General features: G+C 38.9%; 1 long non-coding RNA gene across 1 annotated transcript; it reads left to right on the forward strand.

Annotated features, from left to right (window-relative positions):
- Positions 1 to 365: 365 nt before the first annotated feature.
- LOC116075298 lies at positions 366 to 4,434 on the forward strand. The gene is made up of 3 exons (XR_004112516.1): positions 366 to 476; positions 612 to 825; positions 4,335 to 4,434. It is a non-coding gene; the product is annotated as an uncharacterized LOC116075298 (long non-coding RNA).
- Positions 4,435 to 6,719: the final 2,285 nt, after the last annotated feature.

A 6,719-nucleotide genomic window follows, 5' to 3' on the forward strand; every position in this document is an offset into this window, starting at 1 on the left:
CATTGAAACACGTGTGGATTTTATGAGGACTGAGGGCATGTAATTGAAATGTAGTCCTGTCTTTGGGAATGGGAACAGTTACTGAGGAAAAGAAAGTATGTGCCAATAAATCCAGAGAGATAAAAGGTCCAGTCTCAAAATCATAAAATGCTACTAAAAGTTCGAAGCCAGGCTTTGATCCTCTTTTACAAAGAACTACAAGGCACCAGAAGATTAGGTTTCCAATTGGCATTTAATGAGGACATTTTATATTTTATTTAATACAAAGAGCATCTGTTGGATCCTGCTAATAAAGCTGTAGTCTACCGTGTCCAAATAGCTTTCCCAAGCGCCATTCAAAATGGAGGACTCCTTTTTCTTAGCAGGGCTTCATTTTTCCTGCCTGATGTTGGGACCCAGACCCCAATCCTCTACTTGAAGAAAGTCACATAATCCTTAGCAAAATTACACGTTCACGTTCAACTTCCTCTCTCCAGGTAAGAACCTGCCCTGCCCAGTAAGCTCCTGGGATTCCTGGAATGCCTCTCCATGCAAATGAGTCATTCCCAGTACATTAAGCTCTGGCCAATGATTTACAGTCACCCTGAAACACCTTCCCACTCTCTTCACAGATTGCTTTTGTTCGCCCTGAATAAAGTATATGCACACCAGTGTTTCCCTGAAGATCATCTAAGAGAGCTGTAGTACTTAAATCTTCAGAGAAGGCCTTTTCCCCCACCCCCACTGCCATAACAGGATCCTGATGTGGACTCTGCTCCGTCATTTCCCATCCAGTGTGAACACCCCAATGGAGGAAGTAGAATGAGAACCACAGGCATCAACAATGTAAGTTTATTTCTATGGAGACAGCAGCAATGAAAGAGTTTGTTAACATTGTTCTGAGCATGTTAACTGCACAAGGGATTACAGAGGAACTAGATTCACTGTAACAAATGAGAGGAAAAAAAATAATAGAGTTGTTGGTCATAATTAACTAAGGCTGCTATTCTTCTTCACTTTCTTTCTCTCCCAAAATAAAGCACTGTAAGTCATATATATTTAAAATTTTGTAAATAACCCTCAAGCAACTCTCCCCCACCGCCGCATCAAAAGCAACAGTTTAGACAGGAAGCCATTGAAGAGAACCCTTGCAATACTGTGATAAGGATGCCGAAGTGCAGCTCCTCATAATTGATGGCTTCTGGCAGGAGTGATGGTGGCAGAGGACTCAGTTTTTCATAAGGGGTTGGTCATTGTGAGTTTGCCAATGCTCCAGAGAGTATATATGCAACACATACTGGACTACTGTTTTTTTGTTGTTTTGTTTTGCTTTTTTTTATTTCAAAAGGAGGGTCACAAGGGCTGAGGTTATCTATATGCAAGCAGAGATAGAAAGATTTTAAAGGTCAAAGGTTCTATCTTACTTATCTTTGGCTTATATGCTTTGATGCTTGTTTTTATTGTTTTGTGGGGTTTATTTATTCATTTACTGTTTAGTTTTTCTACCTCTGCTTCTACACATATGCCTAAGCCTTGAGGGACGGACTTGAGAAAGATACCCAGTTCAGGAATATGTAGATCAAAATGCATATTGTCTAATTCTGGGTCTCAGTGCATCTTATCATCTACTATAAGAAAGACACTCCATTCTGGGACGATACAATGACTTACGGTTATAACAGAATGTCATTAAGACTCATTTTATTAGTATGTACCTTTAGCAGAATAGCAATACTAGGCTTTCTCTTAAATCCTGGCTAACTATCTAGTCTGATGATGTTGGCTGTTTTAGCAAAAATTGATTTCATTTCATGAACTGCGTCTTCAATGAAAATAAAGTCCTTGGAAACAAAAGTTTACCAATCTGAAACCATAGTAAACTACCAGTCTGATACCATAGTAAAATCTGAGAAACTACTGGCATAAACTACAAGAAACAGAAATGGATGGCCCAAATCAATCTGCATGTCAATCTGCACCAGCACGTGCTTCCTTCCTTTTGAACACTTTTCCTCCCTGACCCATTGAAAACAAGAGTCTTTAAAAGAAATGCAAATAAATGTATTTTTATCAACACACATGTACTACTGAAGTAGTACTTACAATATTAATGTGTGATTGATTGCTTTGGGAAACCAATTAATCAAACTCCCTAAAGAGTCAACAACATGACTGTCCAAATGTGAGCTGGATAAGGACAACTTTAATGAACATGGCAAAGTGGAGGGGGAATACCTAGAAGGCCTCAACTCTACACAATGAACTCTTGGCATTAGAGGAAACTTAAGAGTGAAAGAGGTCGTCTTCCCCAGGGAAGAGCATACCCGTTGGTTGTCTAGTGCTAAACTGTCAGCCCTGAAAACATACGTACAAGTAACATTATGTAGAATGAACTACCTTGTTGTGCATTTGGTCTAGTGCTTGTATTATGTTAATTGATTTCCCAAAATTACACGTGAATCCCATGAGTAAGACTTTGAGGGTCCTTGCCCCCAGTTGGTTTCAACTGGTAAAAAAAAAAAAGTTGCCAGTGGCTAATGATTGGGCAGGGAGAAAGAGACAGAACATTAGGATTCATGGGCAAGGGCACTAAGAGAAGTACAGAACCTCTATGCTGGGGGAAAGCACAGAACAGAGAGACAGCCAACATGTAAGAGTCAGGGAAGAATGTCCCCAGGGGGCTCCCATTGAGTCTAGCACAACAAAGATGGAATATAGAGCTTAGTAAGTAATAACTGAGGAGTATCAGAGGGGAGGCGTTGAGCAATGTGGGGGTTTGGGAGTGGCCCAGCCATTGAACTGGGTAAGTAAGGCATATTAAATATAAGGCTGTGTGTACTTATTTTATTTGAGAATCCAGAACATTGCGGTGGGTAGCAAGGAACTCATGCTGCTGCCACTGGGGCAGTTAGAGTATATTAATTGCCTACCACGACATCAGACATTTAAGAATATGTGCATATTCTGAAATTTATGTATAAATGTATATATATTTATAAAATGGTCTCAAAAGAATATATTTGTACATATATGCATATAGATGGATAAATAGAAAAATAAATAAAAATTTAAAATTTCATTACACTTAAACATGAGGGAAACTGCTCAACAAAGTTGTTGATAATAACAGCATTCTAGAAAGTTTAATGATTGCATTAGAATTATATCTCATGACTTGAGTTGTCACAATAGGTTTGAACATTTTCACAATATGCCCTTAATAAGTGTCATATAACTAACACATATTCATCACAACTTTATTCTGATCATTTTACATTTTTGTAATCATCCCAGATCAGATTTGTCCTGATGAGTAAAAAAATTAAATTAACTTTTCCCATAAAAGATCTAACAAAATGTAACACTCATTAGTATTACCATTGGGAGATGTGATGCCAACTTCTAGCTTCCAGGTTCATTCATGGAGGAAGAGTGAGTTACACTGATATGCCAAGAAGTAGAATCCTAATAGTGAGAATGTGCTTGGTAGAATTCCCTTTCACCAGACATGAACACTAAACACATTTTCAAAGTATATAATATGCTGGTAGAAATTTGACCTCAATTTTTTTTTCAATTCATGAAAACCATAAATGTTCCAGAAAAAAAAGAGTACACCAATTGCTTATTCAATTCCAAGCAATCATACCTAAAACCATATACATACAAATAATTTTATAGGCTGAGTGGATTGTATGGATGTCCCAAGGTTACAATGGAGCCTTTACAGTAAAATATACATCCTTCTAAGGAGGAACATTTGGAGAGAATAAGGATCCATAATTTGTCTTGGTCATAAGTGTAGACTCAAAGTGGCATAACTAGACTTCTTGGAAATGAAGAATAGACTTAATCTTAGCAAATTCATGTAAAAGAATTTTTATGATACATTAATTTATTAGGGAAAAGAGTTGCATTTGCAACCTCTGCTAGCTAAGGATATAACAGTCAATAGATTATGTAAAGACAGAAAGAAGTATATAAATAAAAAGCAAATAGACAAAACCTCAGAATTCATTAAGGAAAAACAAGATTGATCGAACCAGATTCACTTTATTGAAACCACTAAATCATCACAGCCAAAGGATGTTTTAACAGGCTTGATAATGCAGTGACTTTTACAGAAAATATCACTACAGTATATCATGTTAAGTGGAATGGTGCATCCTTCTATAATACAAATGAAAGTGCCATAAGTCAGACACAGTGTTTAATTTGCAAATGTCCTCGAAAAAAAAAATCCTTAGAATAAAATATTGCTAGGCCATCTTCTCAAAGCTCTCTAAGTGCACATTTATGTGTAGAGTTAACTACTAAAAGCTTTTATCCTTTTTTCTTTCTTTTTGCTCCCTTAGAGTGAAATCACTGCGTCATGATAGCTAGTGAAACACCCCCGAAACAAGTGGTTTTGACTGTAAATGCCAGAATCCTACTACATGTATTCTACCCAAAGCACAAACTGATGATGCATCTGTTATTGCACTGATGGAATCCATATAAACATTTGTATTTTGAAGAAGATATGAAAGTAGGTGGGTGATTTACAGATTAGAAGGCTTCTCTAAGGGGAGAGGGAGGTAAGAGAGAGAATGACTGGTGATAGTGATAAATGTCACTATATAAATGTGTGAAGTTGTTTAATAATCTAAAAGTTACTAAGGTCATAGGAGAAATGCAAATTATAACCATAAAGAGATAGAGTTTCAGGATGGTTGAAATAGTTATTATAGCAAACATCGATGGGTAAGATATATTTTCTAAATACAAATAAACACAAGTACAAACGGAATCATTAACTAAATTAACAGCATAGACGCTCTGAGTATAAAATGAACTTCTAAGAAAGTCATGACTTTAGTTGCTTTGAATTTTTGTTTGAAGGAAAACTTGACTTTAGTTGCTTAGGATTTCTGAAAAGGGCACCAAATTTTAGAGATAAAATACCAAGCCGGGCAGTGGTGGCTCACACCTTTGATCCCAGCATCTGGGAGGCAGAGGCAGGTAGATTTCTGAGTTCAAGGCCAGCCTGGTCTACAGAGTGAGTTCCAGGACAGCCAGAACTACACAGAGAAACCCCGTCTCGAAAAACCAAAAAAAAAAAAGGAAAATACTAGTCATGGGCTTGATAGATGGCTCAGTGGTGGTGTCATATTTTATTTAGACTTGTTCTCAGCGACCTGCCTTCTCCTCAGAAGGAGTTGTCTGCTATTTGTTGCTTGCCATCTCCCTGCAGGAGCCATTAGCATTTGAGGCTTAAGTTTCTGTAGAACTAAGAGAGCATTTGGCTGAATCAGTAGCCTACTGCCCACATCTCTGTGTCAGCCTGGGTGTTTCTCAGCTTTAAGCCACGAACCCCAGAATCATGCATTGTCAAATCAGCAAGTCTTTTGTAGTAGTCCCATATCTCACAGCTTGGGCAAAAAAACCCCTCGCAGCTCTGCCAAGAAACCAACTCTCCCCACCTCCCACTCCTAAGGCACTGCATAATGTATTCCATTTGGGGATTTCCAAATAGTTTTTAAGAGTTCTCTCTTATTTGGATGGCATTTGTAAACGAACCCAATTTTCACTATTCAAATCGATTTCAGCAGAGCGTTCCTCCTAAACGCCCCAAATGTTTTATATTCCTGAATAAAAGACACATACGTACAGCCTTTATATTCTTATATGCCCTTAACAGCTCCAAGGCTGGGCCACTTCCCAACCTCCTCGTAGCTAGGCTAGCACCCTCTGATATTTCCAAGTTATTACTTCTTAAAAATCTATATTCCATCTTTGCTGCCCTGGACCCCGTTAGGCAGCCCTCTTGGGGTGGATTTTCCCTGGCTCTTACATATGGGCTGTCTCTTTGTCCTACACCTCTTGGGTGTGGCGTCTCTCCTCTGCTCCTGTCATGGCAGATCTCCCTTCCTCCTCCCTCCTCAGTCCTTTGCCAGGGAATCCTAAAAGTCCTGCCTCTGTCTGCCCTGCCCAGCCCTTGACTGTCAACATCTTTAGTTACCAATCATAACCAACAGAGGACTGGGTGCCTCAGTCTTATGTGCAGGACACTACAATGAACATAGAATACAAGCAACTACAAATGGTGATCTCATACACACATAAGCTTAGTATAATTGCGATAGTACAATCAAAACAAAGGTAAAGGACCTGAATAGAGTTGTTCCAAAACAAAATATACAAATGTCATTTCTCCACTAGTGTAGCCTCTGATAAATGAAAACATTATCAACTGTACATGCTAGTGCATTAAGTAAATCTGACAGTTAACATACATAAAGAAAACATGAGCATAGGAGGGCAGTTTACAGAGTGGGAGGGTTCCAGCAGGGGAGAGGGAGGTAGGAGAGGGAGTGGGAGGTGAAACCTCCCACTATTCGTTATATAAATGCGTGAAGCTGTTTAAATAATTTAAACGCTCTTGAGATCATAAGAGAAATTCAAATTACAACCACCAGCAGACAGAGCTTCAGGGCAGTCGGTATGGCTATGGTCACAAACACGGATGATAACTTACGTTAGAATAGTTTTGTAGAGCCAGGCGGTGATGGCACATGCCTTTGATCCCAGCACTTGGGTGGATTTCTGAGTTCGAGGTCAGCCTGAGTGAGTTCCAGGACAGCCAAGGTTCCACAAAGAAAGTCTGTCTCCCCCGCCCTCCCAATAAAAGAATAGTTTTGTAGAAGTGGCAAAGTGGGTACTTTTGATTCTTGTTGCTAGGAACATGAATTAGACTGAGG

Source organism: Mastomys coucha, unplaced genomic scaffold (genome assembly GCF_008632895.1).
Source record: "Mastomys coucha isolate ucsf_1 unplaced genomic scaffold, UCSF_Mcou_1 pScaffold3, whole genome shotgun sequence".
Lineage (NCBI taxonomy): Eukaryota > Metazoa > Chordata > Mammalia > Rodentia > Muridae > Mastomys > Mastomys coucha.